Here is a 19,035-nt window from a genome sequence, read left to right on the forward strand (position 1 = left end):
AGTACTCCTTATCACATTCCACCAGATAATGTATATAAAGTGTCTGCCTCGTCCTCACTGAATACAACATCTGTAGCTTAGGTATCACAGGAAAATCTCACAAACATAGATGGATATTCTGTAACACCTCTGTCTCCCTCACCAAACAGAATGAACTCTCCCCACACAGTCCATAACTACAGAGAAGTGGGGAGAAGAGGGGGGCCTTTACAAAGTGTAATGTATGCTATACTGAGTTGAGAGAACAGGAAGAGTAGAAGACAAGGCAGAGAGGAGGGCAGGGCAGTTTCCATCACGGAAGTGGTAAAGACCATATCGGTTCTCAGAAGTAGAGTTGGTGAACTGAGACAAAAAGTCAAGAGAAAAATCTCAAAAGCCTGTGCAATGGACAGATTGTCTGTATAACCTAAGATTTACACGTTAAAATTCTGACCCCCTCCCCTCAAGTTGGCATTATTAAGGTTGTGGTCTTTGGCAGAGGATTAAATCAAGGAAATCGATATGAATAAGAAAGATTAGCACCCTTATAAAACAGGCCCCAAAGACTCTTGGCCCCTTTAACCATTTAAAGCAACATCTGTGAGTCAGGGAAAGCATTACCTATCTTCACTTCCTAACACTGAATCTTGTGGCACTTAGGTCTTCAGTTTCCAGCCTTTCCAACTTGATAAAGAATCAATGTCTATCGTTTATGAGGTACACCAATGAGTGGTGTTCTGTTAGACCAAATGGACTAAAGAATATGGAACATTTTAGAAAGCAACACAATTCCAAGGGGATGCAAATCAAGAGACTTGATTCCCATCATTTAATGCTCTTCCTTTCAGAAAAGACAGAGCAGAGCCAAGAATAGTCACATGGTGACCCAGTTTGTGGTTCATCCTTGGGGATTGTGGGCACTTAAACTCAGCTCTGTGCAAGACCTTGAGGGATACAAAGTAAACTTTGTATCAAGAGGTTATCGATCTCAATGTATAAATGGTATGAAAAATGCTTTACTCTATCAGATGGACAGAGCAACAGAGATAAATATTGGTTTAAGTATCAATTTTAATGGCCAAAGTCTCCCTGACTCAGTGTTCTCATCTGGAAAATGGAGCTCAGGGAGCTGTATGTCAAAGGACATACACCCTGTCCATGGTGAGCCTCGATGACTGACAGCCATGACCAGATCATTCTTTTCATAAACATAATATTTGTATTGTTTTTGAAATTTTTATACATATATACACTGTATTGATCACAGTCCCCTCAGCTCCTTCATCTAACTCCTCCCAAACATATCCTTCTCATTTTCATGTTCTCTCCCCTTTTTTTAATAGCCCACTGGTTTAAATGTCTTCTGCCCACATATTTATGGAATGGGACTACTCACTCTAGTGCAGGCAACCTACCAGGAGCCACCTCCTTAAAGAAAGTTGACTCTCTCTCTCCAGAAATCATTAACATCATACTACCCTTCTTAATCTCCCTCCCTACCTCCTTTCAGACAGGGTCTCACTGTATAGCCTTGGCTGGTCTAGAACTCCAAAAGGAGATGGGGGCTGGCCTGGAATTCACAGACAGCCACATGCCTCTGCCTCCTAGTTGCAGGGATTAAAGGTGTGCACTTCCACACATGGCCTTTTTCTTACTTTTTTTTTAAGTGTATGGGTATTTTGCCAGCATGCAAACATGGGTACCAAGTACATGCTGGCAAAGTACAGAAGAGGGAACTAGATCCATTAGAACTGGATGTATAGATGGTTGTATGCAGACATGTGAGTATTGGGAATTTAACCCAGGTCCTCTGGAAGAACAGCAAGTACTCTCAACTACACAGCCAACCCCATTGATTTGTCTTGCTTTTGTTGTTGTTTTGTTGTTGTTGTTTGTTTGTTTGTTTGTTTGTTTTTCTTTTAGAAGAAGTGTTATATAAATCAGGTTGTCTTAAAATTCACATTATAGTCAAGGCTGGCCTTGAACTCCTGATCCACCTACTTCTCCCTCCCAAGAGCTGGGATCACTAGCCTTTGACATCACACCTGGCTTCTTATTCTCCTTTCTCTCAATGTCTCAATGTAGTATATCTCTGTTGTTCTGTCTCTCTTACCTAGAGGAGCACTGTCAAGGCAATGTGGGGTTTTGTTTCACTTGTGTTAGCTGCAGTTACTGACACTGTGACTGCATCTTGTAAAAGTAACCTTTATTCACCTGATGTAATTGTCCTGTTTGAGGCTTACTACCTCTGTCTGCTAATGTAGGCCTAGTCCTGGAAGCTTCCAGCCATCATACAATCTTATCTAGGTCTAGGATGGTTTCAACCTCTGAGGCATAGTGCTGAATAAGTTCACCCTTTCTAGTTCTTTCTGAACTCAGGCTGACTGGTTCAATTCAGCTCTTCTGGCTTTTCAAAATTCCTCTTCAAGGTGACTGCTTCAATCTGGCTTCTCTCAGCTTCTGACTGAATTGCTCTGCTTGCCCTCAAACTAACTTTTGATAATTTGCTCTAATCTTCTGACTCCTTCTCATTCTCTGGCTCATTCTGTCTTCACCTGTGTCTAGCTTGTTCTTTCTCTGTAACCTCTCTCTGTACAACTGTCCCAGTAAAACTGCTCTTGCTACCCCGCCTACTCTCTTTCTCAAGTCACTTCTCTTTCCTCTTTGTCCTTGTGAAAGTTGGAAGTATCCTATTTTGTTAAATCTTTCTCTGGTTCATCACTTTGCCTGCCACTCAATTAGATATCGCTTTCAAACATGGGTGCTTTTTTTCTATAAACTAAGTTTACCTTCATTGTTTGAAATTAAAGGTATGTGCTAAGGGCTATATCTAGCCAAAGGGATTTAAAGTATGTGCTAAGGCTGAACCACACCACAACTAGAACCAAGTTTTTTTCAGCAAACAATACAATCTCAGGGTTCACAATGTGATCAGATATCCTGCAGAATCTACTACATTAGTGCCTGCTGTGTGGTGATTTATTTCTGTCTACCAATTGGGTACCACAGCATCAGTTGACTGATCTGAGCCTAATGTTAAAGCTCAATGTAAGATTTTATGTTGACTTCTGTGAGTAAATTTATGCAAGCAAATATAAAATAGCAATACCGTAAAATAAATCAAATGTAATGAAATAAATAAGGCCTAGTGAAATAATAATCATAAACTTAAAGAGTAACTAACAGGTGTCATCTTATTAAATCTTTCCTGGGTCATGGATATACACCCATGATCAGTCAGAAGCTTCTGTGCTGTTAAAGTATATGCAGAGTGTAAAGGGGAAAAACCGAGGCTTACAAACCTGAGACTCAAAGTAAACAGCAGTTAATATCCAATCTCATGTGATATCAAGTACAGTGGTGGTTTGAATGTGCTTGGCCCAGGAAATGGCAGTATTAGGATATTTGGCCTTGTTGGAGAAAGTGTGTCACTGGGGGGGGGGTGTTAAAGACCCTTCTAACTACATGGGAGCTAGCCTTCTCCTAGTAGCCTTCAGATGAAGATGTAGAATTCACAGCTCCTCTGCACCATGCCTGCCTGGATGCTACCGTGCTCCCACCTTGATGATAATGGACTGAACTTCTGAACCTGTAAGCCAGCCCCAGTTAAATGTTGTCCTTGTCTGTTCACAGCAGTAAAACCCTAACTAAGAGTGCTACTAAGCCTCATGTAGATGACCAAAATTCAGCTCAGCTGTAGAGCACTTCCCTAATACATGTAAAATTTGATCCCCCAAACCTGGGGCAACCACCTATAAAACGAAATCAAGGAAATCTGAAAATGTTGCTGAAGTCTCCTGCTCTGCTGAGCATGTCCCATGCTCTGGGTTTGATGCACACATATAATCCTAGCACTTGAATAGTAGAAGCAGGAGGAAGAGAAATTGGAGGTCATCTTCTTTTGCATAACAAGTTCCAGACCAGCCTGAGCTAAGGGACACAATGTCTCCAAAAAACAGTGGGAAGATACAACGTATAAGGTTCTTCTTTTTTAACTACAAAAATCACACATGGAAAATAAGTAGAGCATTAAATTAATCATTGCAGTTTCTCAATGAGCTGAGTTTGTTTTGTTTTGTTTTGTTTTAAACTTGAATAAACATTGAAGGTCTTGTTCTGCTGGACAATCTTCAGTTGTACTTTTTTTTTTCTTCAGATTTTTGTCATTTCTCTTTGCCTACAGGGCTATATTCTAGAAATTGCCAAGAGACCATATTTGGATATGTGTTAGAGAAATGTTTCTAATTATTTTCCTGAGTATCAATTTCCTGTCCTGAACAGAACTTGCAAGAGATAGCAATGGTTTCGGAAAAGAAAGTCATTAATCAATTCAGTGTTAAAAATAAAACGGGAGAAATAGCTCAACGTTCTTTTAATCTAAGTTACATTTGCTTTTTAGTTAATGTTAGTAAACTTTATTTAATGTAAAGAAAGATACAGTTTTTTTAGTAATTCATATTTTAGTATACTTAATTCTGCTTGTTTCCTTTCAAGTATGTGTCATGGTTTCAAGAAAAGAAAAAAAAATGATATTTGTTTGCAAGAAGACATCTGTAGACCAGCTCTTCTCAGACTTCAGCGTCCAGACAACCATGGCAGACCTGCTAGAATATCTATGCAGATCCTATAGGTTTGGGCTGAAGAGTCTTCAGGTCTAAGGTTCCCAGATAGTGTGAACGGTGTTGGATTTTTGATTTCCCTCAGCTTAACCAGGCTGTGTGTCGGTGAAGCAAAGAATCAGAGGAAATGGCCCTTCCATGGGAAGAATCTGTTTGAAGCCTGCCTCGATTTGGCCGGAAACCCCAGGGCTTTCTTCCTGTCAGCCAGCCTGGTTGGCGGTGGATCCATCAGTGGGAAGGGGGTTATTTCTCGGAGCCTAAGATGCCCTTTTCCTGAGGGAAGAACAGCGTCGGTCCTGGTTTCCTGTGGCCTCAGGACTGGCTCCTTGCCTGCATTTCGAGCGACATTGTGGCTACTCTGAGCCAGAAAGGAAGGAATAAACCAAGGGGGTGAATGGTTTACAATGACGGTAGAGTGGAAAGAGGAAGTAGGGAGAAGCCAGGGGGAAGAAGAACAAGACTAATATATCTTGGAACTTAAAAGGAATATTCTTTTCTCTTTAATTAATTATTCATTCCCATTGATTCTGAGCAGTTTGCCCTAGTGTGCAGTGTAACAAGATAAAATGATCTCACACACAGGGCTCATTTTAATAACATGATATCTGCACAGGGCAGTTTGATGATGTTTGATATTATAAAACCAGTGTTAATTTATCCCCCTTAGGACTGAAACTCCTCCAGGGAAATTATAAATAAAAACAAACTTCATCCCCTAAGAAAATAAAACACAGAAGTATCCTTCCAGATTTTATCTCTTGCTGACTTTGTAAACTGAAAGGGAAACACTGTTGCCTTCAGGGACGTTTGACCCCCACTGTTCTTCAATCTTCTGAAGTCTAAGAGCTTGGATTCTGGTGCCAGCACTCAGAGTTGAGCGGGTAAGCAAACACACCAGGAAGTTGACTTGTGACAGAAACTACGTCACCTTAGAATGCCAGGAGAACTCCGTGAGTCTCTGCTCTGACCTCGGTGGCTTGGTGGCTTTGTGACCTTGGAGACATGCAGTGGAACTGGCACCTCCTAAGTGCTCAGCAAACCTAACTGCACTGCTCGTTATACTTCCTCGCACCTTTCTGAGTCCTCAACCAGGAGGGTGTTAATCTTACACTGCTTTGACAAAATGCCTAAGGAAATCAACTCCGAGAGGGGTGTAAGCCTGACATGGTGCCTGGTGGATCCTGCGGCTTCAGTTCATGGTCGCCTGATCACATTACTTTCTGGACTGCTGCAAGTCAGAGCTTCAAGGTAGAGAGAGCACACAGCAAAGGTGACCACTTCCTCAAAGTCAATACTCACAGAGATGAAGGGTCCTGGGTCAACGTCTTCTTCAAAGTACACCTCCAGTGACTTAGCTTCCTAACATAAGGCTTCATTTCTTACAGGTTCCATATCTCCCCCCATGGAACTACTGGCTGAAAACCTGGTTTTCAGTGGCACTTCCAAACTAAAACAAAATAATAATAATAATAATAATAATAATAATAATAATAATAATAAATATTATTATAAATTATGTTCACCTAAATAATATAGGGTATTGTGGAGATTTTTTTTAATATTTTAAATTTATTTTTGTGTGTTTGTGTATGTGTGTATGTATGTATGCGTGTGTACGTGTGTGTGTGTGTGTGTGTGTGTGTGTGTGTGTGTGTGTGTATGTGTGCCATGGCACTGGTGTGGAAGTCAGAGAATAACTACTAGGAATGAAGTCTTTCTTTCAATGAAGGTTCTGGGGACTGAATGTGGTTACCCAGCTTTGCAAGGCAAGATTTTTTAGCCACAGAGTCATCTTGTGGGGTCTGTTTTGTGAGGATTAAGTGAGCTAACATGCTTAGTCTCGGCTGAGCAGTGGTTGGCTGGTGTGTGCAGAGCACTGAATCTGAGTCCCAGTAAGGCACAGAACACTAGCGGCCCTTTAAACAGTACAGAACCAGAGCCTAGCATTACGATGGTTTTCCAGGTTTAAGCTAGGATTGGAAAAGCTGAAATGGGTGAGTGTTATACAGGAGAAAATAACTAGATGACTTAATGAAGTTTGGGTCTTAAGTCATCTCCCCATGGTGTACTGCACAGGCCTCCTGATGTGCACTGTAGTTGTGCAATATGGATAGGCAAAGCTACTGGGCTGCCAAGACCTAACTTGGTTAGCTGCTGGTCTTAAATTCAGTAAATCAAATTAAAAAGTCTGAGATGTCTCTCTCTCTCTCTGTATTGGTAATTGGATTAGATATTTTTTTCCATCTGATCAATACATTCTGCCTGCCGCCTTGAAGTCACCCAGCACAGCACAGTGCTATTTCCCTGCTTCCACAGAGCCTCTGCATGCATGACCACTGACCAAATCTGCCCTCCTCCCAGAAGCAATGTGATCTGACAGCCCAGTATTCTTTTCTTTTGTTTTGTTTTTTGTTTTTCGAGACAGGGTTTCTCTGTATAGCCCTGGCTGTCCTGGAACTCACTTTGTAGACCAGGCTGGCCTCGAACTCAGAAATCCGCCTGCCTCTGCCTCCGGAGTGCTGGGATTAAAGGCGTGTGCCACCACGCCCGGCTCAGCCCAGTATTCTTAAGAGAGCAACTGAGAAATGCCATTCGGTGCCATTTTATTCCCAATGTCATAGGCAGTGGCCTATGACACCTCTCCACACCCTTACACTGAAATCCAAGGCTGGTTGTTTTGTTGCCACAGAGCTTTGCATGGTGGCCAATTTACATCGGGCACCCCTTTTCCTTTCATCCTACTCACCTTGGAAGATCATCCTTCTAAAATTTCTACTTTTATCATGTTATTCCACTTACAGATGACAGCCAATATATAACGTCCAAACACGGAGTGTTCAGTATGCTCTTTCCTGGTCCCAAGATCCTCTGTCACCATGATCGGCTGCCTAAACATGCCTTTCTGGTTGTAGCATCCATCACTTCCTTTCTGTGAACCCAACAGAGTTAGATAGCTATGGTCTTAGTCAGGGTTTGCATTCCTGCACAAAACATCATGACCAAGAAGCAAGTTGGTGAGGAAAGGGTTTATTCAGCTTACCCTTCCACACTGCTGTTCATCACCAAAGGAAGTCAGGACAGGAACTCACACAGGGCAGGAACTTGGAAGCAGGAGCTATTGCAGAGGCCATGGAGGGGTGTTGCTAACTAGATTGCTTCCCCTGGCTTGCTCAGCTTGCTTTCTTATAGAATCCAGCCCAGGGAATAAACCATTTCCTCCCCAACTTGCTTCTTGGTCTGATGTTTTATGCAAGAATAGAAACCCTGACTAAGTCAGCTACCCAGCTCCAGAACAAACAAGGCCCCTTGTCCCTCCCACCTTGCTTGAGGCCCCGCTTCTGCTCTTCCTATACTTCAGCAAATGCTCAGACAATCGAGCTTTCAACGAACACCCATCACATTCTTATTTATAGTGGTGATGCCCCAGCATCATGCCAGACCCTCTGAGTGGTGCTATCTAGCCAGGCATGGTATCTCATGCCTGTAATCCCTCTAAGCAGGAAGAGGCAGGAGAATTTCTATGAGTTTGAAGCCCTCTTATGCTACATAGTGAGTTGCAGCCTACCCACAAAATGGCTTCAGGCAGCAAGCTAGAGAATGGCCTGCCTCAGAGAACCCTTTCTGGACACTGGGCATGTTCCCATGGCAAATAACACACATCCATGCAGGGCTTCACTCACTCCCTACTCTAAGCATTTTGAGTTTTTTCTTGGTTTTGGAGGGTGGTAATAGTGGTGAGATCTCATTCTGTAATCCAGTCTGACCTGAAACTCACCATGTAGCCCATGCTCCCCTCAAACTTGTGGTGATCCTCCTGCTTCAGCCTCCTAATGCTGGGATTAGAGGGGTGAGCTGCTAAATCCCGTTCATATTGTTTATCTTTTAACAAATTGAGTAAATAATTAGAAACTACGGATATCCCAGTTACGTCATCCTAAATCACTGAGAAGAGGCACCGGTCACATCGAGTACTGCTGAGGCAAAGACACCAGACTCAGCAGCTTCTGGAGGAAAGGGCTTGTTATGACTTGTTATAGTTCAAGGATACATCCTCTCTCTCTGAAGGAGAGTCAGGGTGGCGAAGCACGACGGCAGGAGCCAGTGGTGGCTGGCTACTGCGTGCCAATGTCAGGAAACACGGAGATGAGAGCGGGCAATGGGCTCACTTTCTCCTTTTTATTCAACTCAGGACCACAGCCCATAGGGTGATGCTGTTCATTTTCAGGGTGAGTTTTCCATGCTGAATGGAACCTGACACACCCTCACAGACACACCCAGCCACGTGCTGCCATGGTGACTCTAAATTCAAGTAGACAGTGAAGATCACCTATGGCAGAAGGCAAAACTGTGGCATTCTTGAATCTCTGACGTGAGCTATGCATTCTCTTCCTAGTAACAGCCACAAATCCACAAAACTGCCTGAAATGTCTTTATCTCTATGCCAACCATAGACGTTTGGAACCTAAGCCAAGAACTGTAGTTTGAGTAATGTTTTACGGAACTAAAACACTTAGTGCAATGTTAGCTTGGCTGCAGTAAGGGAGACACTGTAGAAGAGCTTGTTCTTGTTCACCCCTTGGAGCACTGCATCTAAGTAAGTGGCCTTACCGTGGAGACAGAAAAGCAGAATCCAGGCCCTGGCCATGGCCACTGCCTCTCCTAAAGTGTCATGCTGATAACTTACGGCTGCATCTCAGTAACTCTCACCTGCTCTACTCACAGAAGCTAAACGACAAACGCCAGGAATGACCAGGAGCCAGACCGTCTTCTCCTGGTTGACTTAACTCACAGGTACCACACACCAAAGTGCAGAGTGAGTCACAGCTAACAGGGAGGATTTATTAAGCTGCAGCAACAATTTGGTCTCAGACAGGAGGAGTTTCATCAGAGAAGACAGCCTTACTATGTAAACTAACGTTGTAGACATGATACATAAAACAGTGAGATCATCGCCACCAAAGTTTGTGGCATCGATTCACACTGAGTTACTCGGATGAGTCAAAGAAACAGGATTTCCATTCGCAGAGGCTCTCAAAAAGCTCCTTTGTAATTGACTCTGTTCTGGAAGAAAGAAGAGAACTTATTTACAGGGAAATTTCTCTTCCGTGGTGCAAACATGAAAGAATAGAAAAACGACACTTTCTCAGATTTCATTCTGGTTGGCTTCACTACTTGAGAAAATGGTTTATATGTTTTTAATCTTTGGATTGGCTTCCATGGTTTGAAACTTCTTGGAGCCTGCTGCTATGATGAAAATGTTATTAAGGAGAACTCGAGAAGAAAACAACAACAAAAAAATTAGCTCAGTGTGTACTTATGAAGATTACAGCCCATCTACGATTTGTTGGCTACAAATCAAAGTATTACAGAGAGGCACACACACAAAAAAAAGTCACTGTTTTCCAGAAAATCACCAAAGAGATTGCATCAGTCTGCTGACACATGGGGGAGAGTGTATGTGACTGGGGGCTGTGACTCAGAGGCAATCCCATTTTATCTACTGTGGCAACAGTGATAATGTACCCAAGTGTCTGGAAGGGAAAGGTCCACTCTATGTCATTCCAAATGTTGCAGTACTGGTCCTTACACATGGACACATTTACACAGTAAAAATACTGTACAGGTCAGGTTGGGCTCAGGTACCACAGGGAAGGAAGAGAGCTAAGTGAAGCATCTTCCCTGGTTTTCCTCCGCAGTTAATTGACAGCGTATCCTCAGAAGCAAGGTGTTGGACCTAGGAGATGGGTGGGGACAGGTACCATGCAAAGGAGAGTGGGGCAAAGTCTCTTGCCCACTTTTAGCTGCTTCTTACTTTGCAGCCACAGCTGCATGGGAGTAAAAAACACAGCATCCTCCGAGCATCTGTCTTGGTTGCTGTACACGGAATGTAAGTACTGTCAAGCCCCCTGATCAGGCAGGCACTTACATCTTCTTCCTCCATCAAACACCATCTGGGAAACATGATGGAGTGTTACTATAGCAACTTCAGTTAACATTACTCCTCACAGACATGACCTACAAATACCTTTGGAATAAAGTAACCTGAGCTTACTTATAAATAGCCTTAGCCGGGCGTGGTGGCGCACGCCTTTAATCCCAGCACTCCGGAGGCAGAGGCAGGCGGATTTCTGAGTTCGAGGCCAGCCTGGGCTACAGAGTGAGTTCCAGGACAGCCATGACTACACAGAGAAACCCTGTCTCGAAAAACAAAATAAATAAATAAATAAATAAATAAATAGCCTTAACTTTACTCTTTACCTGTCTGACCCCAACTCTATCCCTAAAATGCCTTACTTCTTGGGAGAATAGAAGATCTATCTACAAATCACAAGTCTCTAAGACCTGTAGACTGCCAGATGATGAAACTTTAAGATGCTGGACAACTTTTAAGTGGTTCAACAGAAACTAACCCAGGCCCCAGAAATCTGGCTCCTTGAAAGAACTATTGGCCATACAGTGATGACGCAGATAAATTCAGCTCATTGAATGATTCTGTCACTTGCTAGAGACTTATTGGGTGTTTATTGTATTTCAGAGAAGTAACCATGGACAAAGGCTATGGGATGACAGCATACTGGCTGAATCTGTCATTCACAGCAGATTAAGGTGGTGCCTAGGGAAATCAATTCACGCATAGGGAAGTGCAGCTAAGGCTGCCAGAACCTTAAGAAAGGACGGATGAGCGGTTGTTTGCTTCAGAGTTTCGTTGTGCAAGACAAAGAGTCCAGAGATGAACTGTGTTACAGTGAGAGTGTGTTGGGTACCACTGGACCATTTTAAGTGGTTAATAATGGAATGGGGATGTAGCTCAATGGCAAACATTTGCCTGGTCTGCAGAAAGCCTTGGGTTCAAACCTCAGCACTCAACAGCTAAAAGTTGACAGTAAAGTTGATTGTGTGTGCCCCATTGATCATCTCCTGTAGATGTGAAAGAAAGGCAGTGTGGGGTGCAGGACAGAAGGGGGGATGAACAAGAAAAGAAATGTTTATGACCACACATTCATCACTTACGGAAATCAACTCCTCTGAGTTTCCCCCACAGTACACATAACACACCCAGCTCCCGAGCACAGACAAAATCAACCAGGCTATAAATCAACTTTCTGAACGCAGCACTCTGGCCTGCCTGGCCGTCATGACAGCCCAAATCTGACTTTCTAGTCTAATTTCTGAGAATTGCCTATTTGTCATTTCGGTCCAATTAGTGTTACACATTCCCATTTCCTGTCTTCATTCACAGAACCTCTCTAATGAGGAAATCAGCGTTCATCTTATCCAAACTATCTATCAAGCGCCTGGGTCTACTTTTCACAGTTGTTAGTTAAGAGAGCCTTAGAGGTTTTCTGTTGTTTTTGCTTTTTGTTTGTTTGTTTGTTTGCTTGCTTTGAAACAGGGACACACCTTTTGACTCAAACTAGCCTGAAACTCACAGCCCTTGCTGGCCTTGTCAAATATTTAGCAACTCTATTGCCTCAGCCACTCAAAAGCTAGAATTACCAGCATGAACCATTCTGTCCATGCTTAGGTTTGATTTCTTCCTTAGTGGACTTCCATTCATTTCCCCTGTTAAGTTTACGGAATAATTTTCCTTTAATTTTTTTTTTCAAAAAGATGAGCTATCTCAGCTTTTTATCCACTGCCAAGCCTAATGACCTGAATTCCATCCCTAGGACCCACATGGTAAAAGGAAAGTACTGAGTCCCACAAAGTTGTCCTCTGATTGCCACATGCATATCATGTCATGTGTGTGTACGCGCACATGAGCGTGTGCATACACACACACACACATGCACATATATACACACAGCCAACTTCAAATTATTTTTTGCATTTTAGAACCATGTCTATTTACTTTGTGCCTGTGTGTCCCATGGAAATGTGGCTCAGAGGTAGACTGTTTGCTTTGTGTACTTAAGGCCCAGTATCTGTCCACAGCACTGCTAAACTAAAAGACAGAATACAATAAGGTCTCAGGGAAAAAAGTAAAGAGAAGAAATAAATTAAGTCTATAGCAATCCCACCTTTGTCCCCACTTCTGGTATTTCTATACACACTGAAAAGCTCCCAACATAAATGTATTCAGTTTATTCGGAAATAATGTTGAGGAATGACTAATTTTCTGCCTTTTTTTGTGTCTTCTAGTTTTTAGTCAATTAAGTTTCATGGTTCCTTAATACAGAAATCAAGTACTTATTTTTTATATTTATAGTTTGCTTATTGGTTTTTCAAGACAGGTTTTCTCTGAGTAGCCCTAACTGTCCTGGAGCTCACTCTGTAGACCAATCTGGCCTCAAACTCAGAAATTCTCCTGCCTCTGCCTCCCAAGTGCTGGAATAAAGGAAATTACAGAGAACAAACTAGCAAGAACAATGAGTCTGAGAGAATCTTAGTTCACTGTGCAACTAGAAAAGGCCTAACGGGAAACTTTGAAAGATGAAACAGGCAGGGAAAGGGTCAGAGGCCACCCACACAGAGTATGCATGGCAACAACTATAAAAGCAGCCACAGCAACCACAGCGACCATAACTATAATTCGCCATGAATAACTACAAGCCAGACAGGCGTGATCAGCATTTGGCCTCAAATCACCATGTAGATTAGATTTTCTTATCTAATTATCTCATTTCAGAGACAGTGGTGTTGGGTCAGTGGGTGGACGGCAGAGCTGAGATCCAGACCACCACTGCAAGTGACTACTCGGTTACTGTGTCATTGACTGCCACGGAGCAGTGAATCACGGCTTGCCTTTCTTTCACAGAAGTATTAGGAGGTCTCTGAACTCTGAAGATGAGGAGCCTGGAGAAGAAAGCTGGTAGTAAGCATTTTCACCCCTGGATAATGGGCTCATTTTCCTATTAGAATATGAATAAAATATTGATGGAAAATGGGGAATCTATCTAACTTTCTGTATTTCTATCAGAGCAAGGAGAGATAACGTTTTAAGTCAGAAGAATATAGGACATCGTAATTCATTGAAGTAAAATTAAAATACTGAAAATGGTCAGCTGACCTCAGGTTCCTGTGACAGGGGCAGAAGGAAGATTCCTGGCTATCGTTATGCTATGAGGAAAGCAACAGCCAAAGGGAGTCAAGGGAGGGAAAGGTTTTTAGGCATGGGTGAAGATAGAGCATTTAGATGCATTTGTGAAGGAGATGAGACAGCCAAGGATGGTGGGGACCCTCTGGAGCAAAGGTGAAAGATTAGCCTTGCAGAAGAGGAGAAATAGATGAGAAGCGCTCGCACACGCACACTTGGTGGGGAGGGGAGGAATAAAAGGAGGGAGCAAGAAAGAGACTATAAATAAATAAACAAAGCAAAATCCATGTCAAATAGGACCCTCCAAAGCAGATAGGTAGCAATGCATGGGAACTCTACACACAATGGAGGGGCTGGAAGGGGGAGGGGGAGGCAAACTTGACTGTGCATTCATCACCCAGGGTTACCCATAAGGAAGGCTGCATCTGTTTAAGATCAGCTGGCTGTAGCTTCAAGCATTCTCCTGCCTCATCCTGAGAAATGGCAAATACATACTCCTGTGTCCATCATATCTACCATTTTCTTCTTCTCCTCCCCCTTCTCATTCTCCTCTTCTTCCATCTGCTCTTAGGTCTCTCATCTTCAAGTCTACTGTAAGCAAGCACAGCTCTTGGGCAGATGGTGGTGTTTGTCAGGCCTGGTGGCTTAACTTTGAGCTGTCTCTCAGATGACTGAGATTGAGTGGTGCATGGAGCAATGGGACAGTACTCAGGTGCAGGGAGCAATGGGACAGTACTCAGTATGGTGCTAAACTCTGTGCCTTCCCGTGTGCAGTTCCTGACCTTAGAATTAATTCCCAAGGAGAATGGAAGTGTGCGCACGTACTTCTTTTTGTTTGTTTGTTTTTTTGGGTTTTGTTTTTTGTTTTTTTGAGACAGGGTTTCTCTGTGTAGTCCTAGCTGTCCTGGAACTCACTCGTAGACCAGGCTGGCCTCAAACTCAGAAATCTGCCTACCTCTGCCTCCCAAGTGCTGGGATTAAAGGCGTGCGCCACCACGGCCCAGGGCAAGTACTTCTTTAGTTTTTAAAAGGAGAGGGACTTGGGCAGAAAAGCGTTGAATTTCACTTCCAAATTGTTCCATTTTTGTTTACTAGGCCTTTTTAAATCTTTGTTATTATGTAGGGGAACAGGATATCTGCAGAGAGAGAAATATGGAGAGGAGAGTTTAAGGGAAGGTTTAGAGAGCTTGTGGAAACATGAGTAAATGCAGCTGAAAGCCATGCCGAGGAACGCAGAACCAGAGAACAACTAGAAGTCCCACATAACTAAGTTTGGTTTCAGTTTGGTTTGGCATGTGATTTGGTGTTCTGACACATGGTATCCGGCCTGGAGAGCACTTGATGGCGCAAGCAGGTCTCAAACTTGTGTTGCTCCAGCTTTAGTATCTCACGTGCTAGAGTTAGAGGTATATACCGTGGTGCCCAGCTCTGACGATTCTAGTGGTATCACATATCACTCTGATTTAGCTTGTGCAATAATGTTTAAGACCAAAGGGAAAGGCTCTGCCCTTTTATGGGTCACAGAATCTTGGGTGTGGGCATGGTGAAAGACTAAGGACTAACAGTCCATCACCAGCCTAGTGAGGATGGATAAATGCTTCCAGGCTTGGTAGGCATGTCTGCAGACCTAACACTGAAAGAGTAGCAGTTCATGGCCAGTCTCCCCTATGTATTGAGTCTGAATCCTGCCTGAGTTACCAGAGACTCGTCTTAAGATATACAAACAAACAAGGTGGGAGTCCACAAGACAGATCTTTGGGTAAAGTGTCTGCGTTAAGCCTGATTGACAGTTCTATAACGAGGACCCACATGGGGGAAGAAGAGCACTGGCATCCACAAGTGTCCTCTCACCTCCACATGTGCACTGTGCAGTGAGCTTGCAGTACACACACACATGCACACACGTGTGCACACACACACACAACTTTTTGTTTTGTTGGGCTTTTGTTTTGTCTGTCTGTTTTGAAAGACAAGGGTGTCACTATGTGACCTTGGTTGGCCTAGAACTAACCTCAGGCTAAGCTCCACTCACAGTTCCCCCTACTGTCTCCCAAATGCTGAGATTAAAGGTGTATACCAACACACCTGAGCAACACAATAAATAGAATATAAAAGTATTAAATAAACAGGAAAATAATATCTGATGTGTTAGAATAGCGGCTTGCGTCTGGACATTCCACACCAGGCCAAAGCAGTTCCACGTGGAAGAGGTTTACTGGGGACGAAGAGGGGAAAGAGAGAAAGACAAAGGGAAAAGGGGGGGCAAAGGTGGAAAGGGTCTGATTTTTATTTAGGCTGTGACTAAGCTGTTCCCAGGTAAGTGTGTGAAGTAGACTCTAGGATGGTATGTGGTTGTCATAGCAACAGGTGTCACCTATGTGTGACATCCTGAGTTTGGAGCCGGATCTGCAAAACTGGTCTTTTGCTACCAACACCCTCCTCCTGGTATTCCCACATAAGGTCAAGTTTGATCTGTGAGATCAGCAGCAGACAGCAGATGTCTCCTCTTAGATTAGTACACAAAAGACTGGCTTCCTACTTGAGTACTCTCTCTGTGTCTCTGTCTCTGATCTGTCTCTCTGTCTCTCTGTCTCTCTGTCTCTCTGTCTCTCTGTCTCTCTGTCTCTCTGTCTCTCTCTCATCCTAGAGAAGCCAGCTATCTTATGAGAATACTCAAGCATCCAAGGGAAAGCCCCCCTTGCAAAGAACGGAGACTCCTAAGCCATCGCCTATGACAGAATCCACGCCAGTCATTCATCATGTGCGTAAGCTTGGAAGTGGGTTCTCCAGGCCAACTTTGGCTCTGAAATGCCTCCAGCCACAGCCTATGACTTCATCAGAAACCAAGAGCCAGAACCACCCATTTACGCCACTCCTGGATTTCTGGCCTTCGAAAAATGTATGAACTAATACATGTGTGTTGCTACCAGCTACTATGTTTCTAGCACTCACCTAGGTCCTACTGCTATTATCCCCCTTGCCAACATGCTGAAGGAACAGCTGGCCATATGATGAGAGCTGGGCAGCAAGATGATCTTTGTTCATGACTGGTATGAGGCTGCAGTATGAGGCTTCACACGCATGAGCCTTAGAAACCATTTTGGCTGTCTATGGTTCTACCAGATACACATGAAGGTTTTCAGGGGTCTTGCCAAGGACTCTTACAGGCACAGATTTGGTCTTTACTCTTTGTTACCTTGTTTTTCTCTTCTAGAGAACGGTATTAATTTTATGATTCCTGGCATTAAATATCCAACACAAACAACTTACAGGAGAAAGGGTTTCTTTTGGCTCTCAGGTTCAGAAAGGGTCAGCCCATAGTTGAACCCCCACAGTGATGCTGACTGTGGGACAATGTGGAGAAGCAGAGGCTCAGCTCAGAGCAGACAGAAAGCAGAGAAAGGAAGGATCAGAGATAAGATGCCCCAAGGACCCCAACCCCAAATATTTCCTGTAGCTAGGCCACGCCTCCTGAAGTTTCTACTCCCCCCCCCCAAAAAAACAGTCCCACCAGCTGGAGACCAAAGTTGAAAGTGAATCTGAGGGATTCTTGAAACCTTCATAAGGGTCCAGGGAATCAAAAACAAGAATTCAGGGCAGGCAGTAGTGATGCAGTCCATTAATCCCAGCATTTGGGAGGCAGAGGCAGGCAGATCTTCGAGTTCACAGGCAGCCTTGTCTCTAGAGAGACTTCCAGGATAGCCAGGGTAACACAGAGAAATCCATTCTCTAAAAAACAAAAACCAAGAGCCCTGACTGCTCTTGCAAAGGACCTGCACCCATATAGAGGCTCACAAGTATAATTCCACTTCCAGGAGCTCTGACTCCCTCCTCTGACCTCCACGGGTACCGGGCACACATGTGGTGCACTTACAAACATGCAGGAAAAACACTCATTCATAAACAAAATAAATAAATCTAAATTTTTAATGTATATATTCATGTTTGTATATTAACCTTTAATTTTAATTTTAAAATATATTTACACATATAAATATTTAAATATCAATTTGGGCCATCAGCTAACAGTGTTTGCTTCAAGCCTGAGAAGACCGATAGGGTAAAAAGGAGGGCTACCACAAATCTTCCTTTGATATCTGTGTGCAATCTTGCTATGTAGCCTATCCCAGAAATGCTGATCCTCTTTCCTCCTGCCTCCAAAATTACTGAGATTATTGATGTGTGTCACTGTGCCCAGCTATGTGTACTTTCTCTACACACACAATCTACACACATACATAATACACACATACACATGCACACACACAAAGTAAAAAAAAAAACTTAAAAATAGATAATAATAAATCACTTAGAGGGGTTTGACAGCAATCTGAAACAGAAAAGGATCAATGAACTTGAATACAACTCAAAGTACTAGATCACTTAACATGTATAAATCCTGCGTTCTATGCTCAGCACCACAAAGATTAAAAAAAAAAAAATAGAACAGATAATCCAAGATTGGGTAAAAATGGTCTAATATGTATGCTGGTGGATCCTCAACATTTCCTGTGAGGAGAGAGGATGGAACAAAAGAAACATGTGAAATGACTAATGGTCAGTAATTCTCTAAAATTTATTATTCTCTATATATACAGACAGTTCAGTAAAACTTAATAGAGAAAATATGCATAGCTGGGCACAGTGACACACACCAATAATCTCAGCATTTTGGAGGCAGAGGCAAGAGGATCAGGATTTCAAGGATAGGCTACACAGCAAGTTTGAGGGCACCCTCTACCACATAAGACCCTGTTACAAAATACATACATACATACATACATACACACACACACACACACACACACACACACACAAGCCTGGGACAATGGCTCACACTGAAATTCCAAGGCCAGCCTGGTCTACATATCCAGTTCTATTTCCAGGCCAGCCACAGGTAACTAGACTCTGTCTCAAAAATAAACAAACAAATAAAACTCTACATCCTAAGAACAGGGTAAGGTTGCAGGATATTTGATCACACTCTAAACCCCAAGATTGTGTTGTTCACTGTAAAAAAAAAAAAAAAAAAAAAACCTGTTTCTAGTTTCTAGTTGTGGTGTGGCACAGCTCTTTTAGCACACACCTTTAATCTTTTTGGCTGGAATACAGACATACCCTTAGTATATACCTTTAATGCCAAACAATGAAGGTAAAGTTAGTTTGTGGAAGGAAGCACCCTTTTCGAGTGATGTCTAATTGAGTGACAGAAAAGATGATGAGTCAGGGAACGATTTGACAGATTAGGATACACCCCACTCTCACCAGAAGAGAGAGGGAAAGGAAGCTACTTACAGAAGACTCAGTACAGGAAGAGAATACAGTGCAGGAATACAGTAGAGTTCATGGAGAGCAGCACAGAAGGAGAGAGACCAGGAGAGTTGTCCAGACACAGGTTGC

The sequence above is a fragment of the Mus caroli genome, chromosome 2 (genome assembly GCF_900094665.2).
Source record: "Mus caroli chromosome 2, CAROLI_EIJ_v1.1, whole genome shotgun sequence".
NCBI lineage: Eukaryota > Metazoa > Chordata > Mammalia > Rodentia > Muridae > Mus > Mus caroli.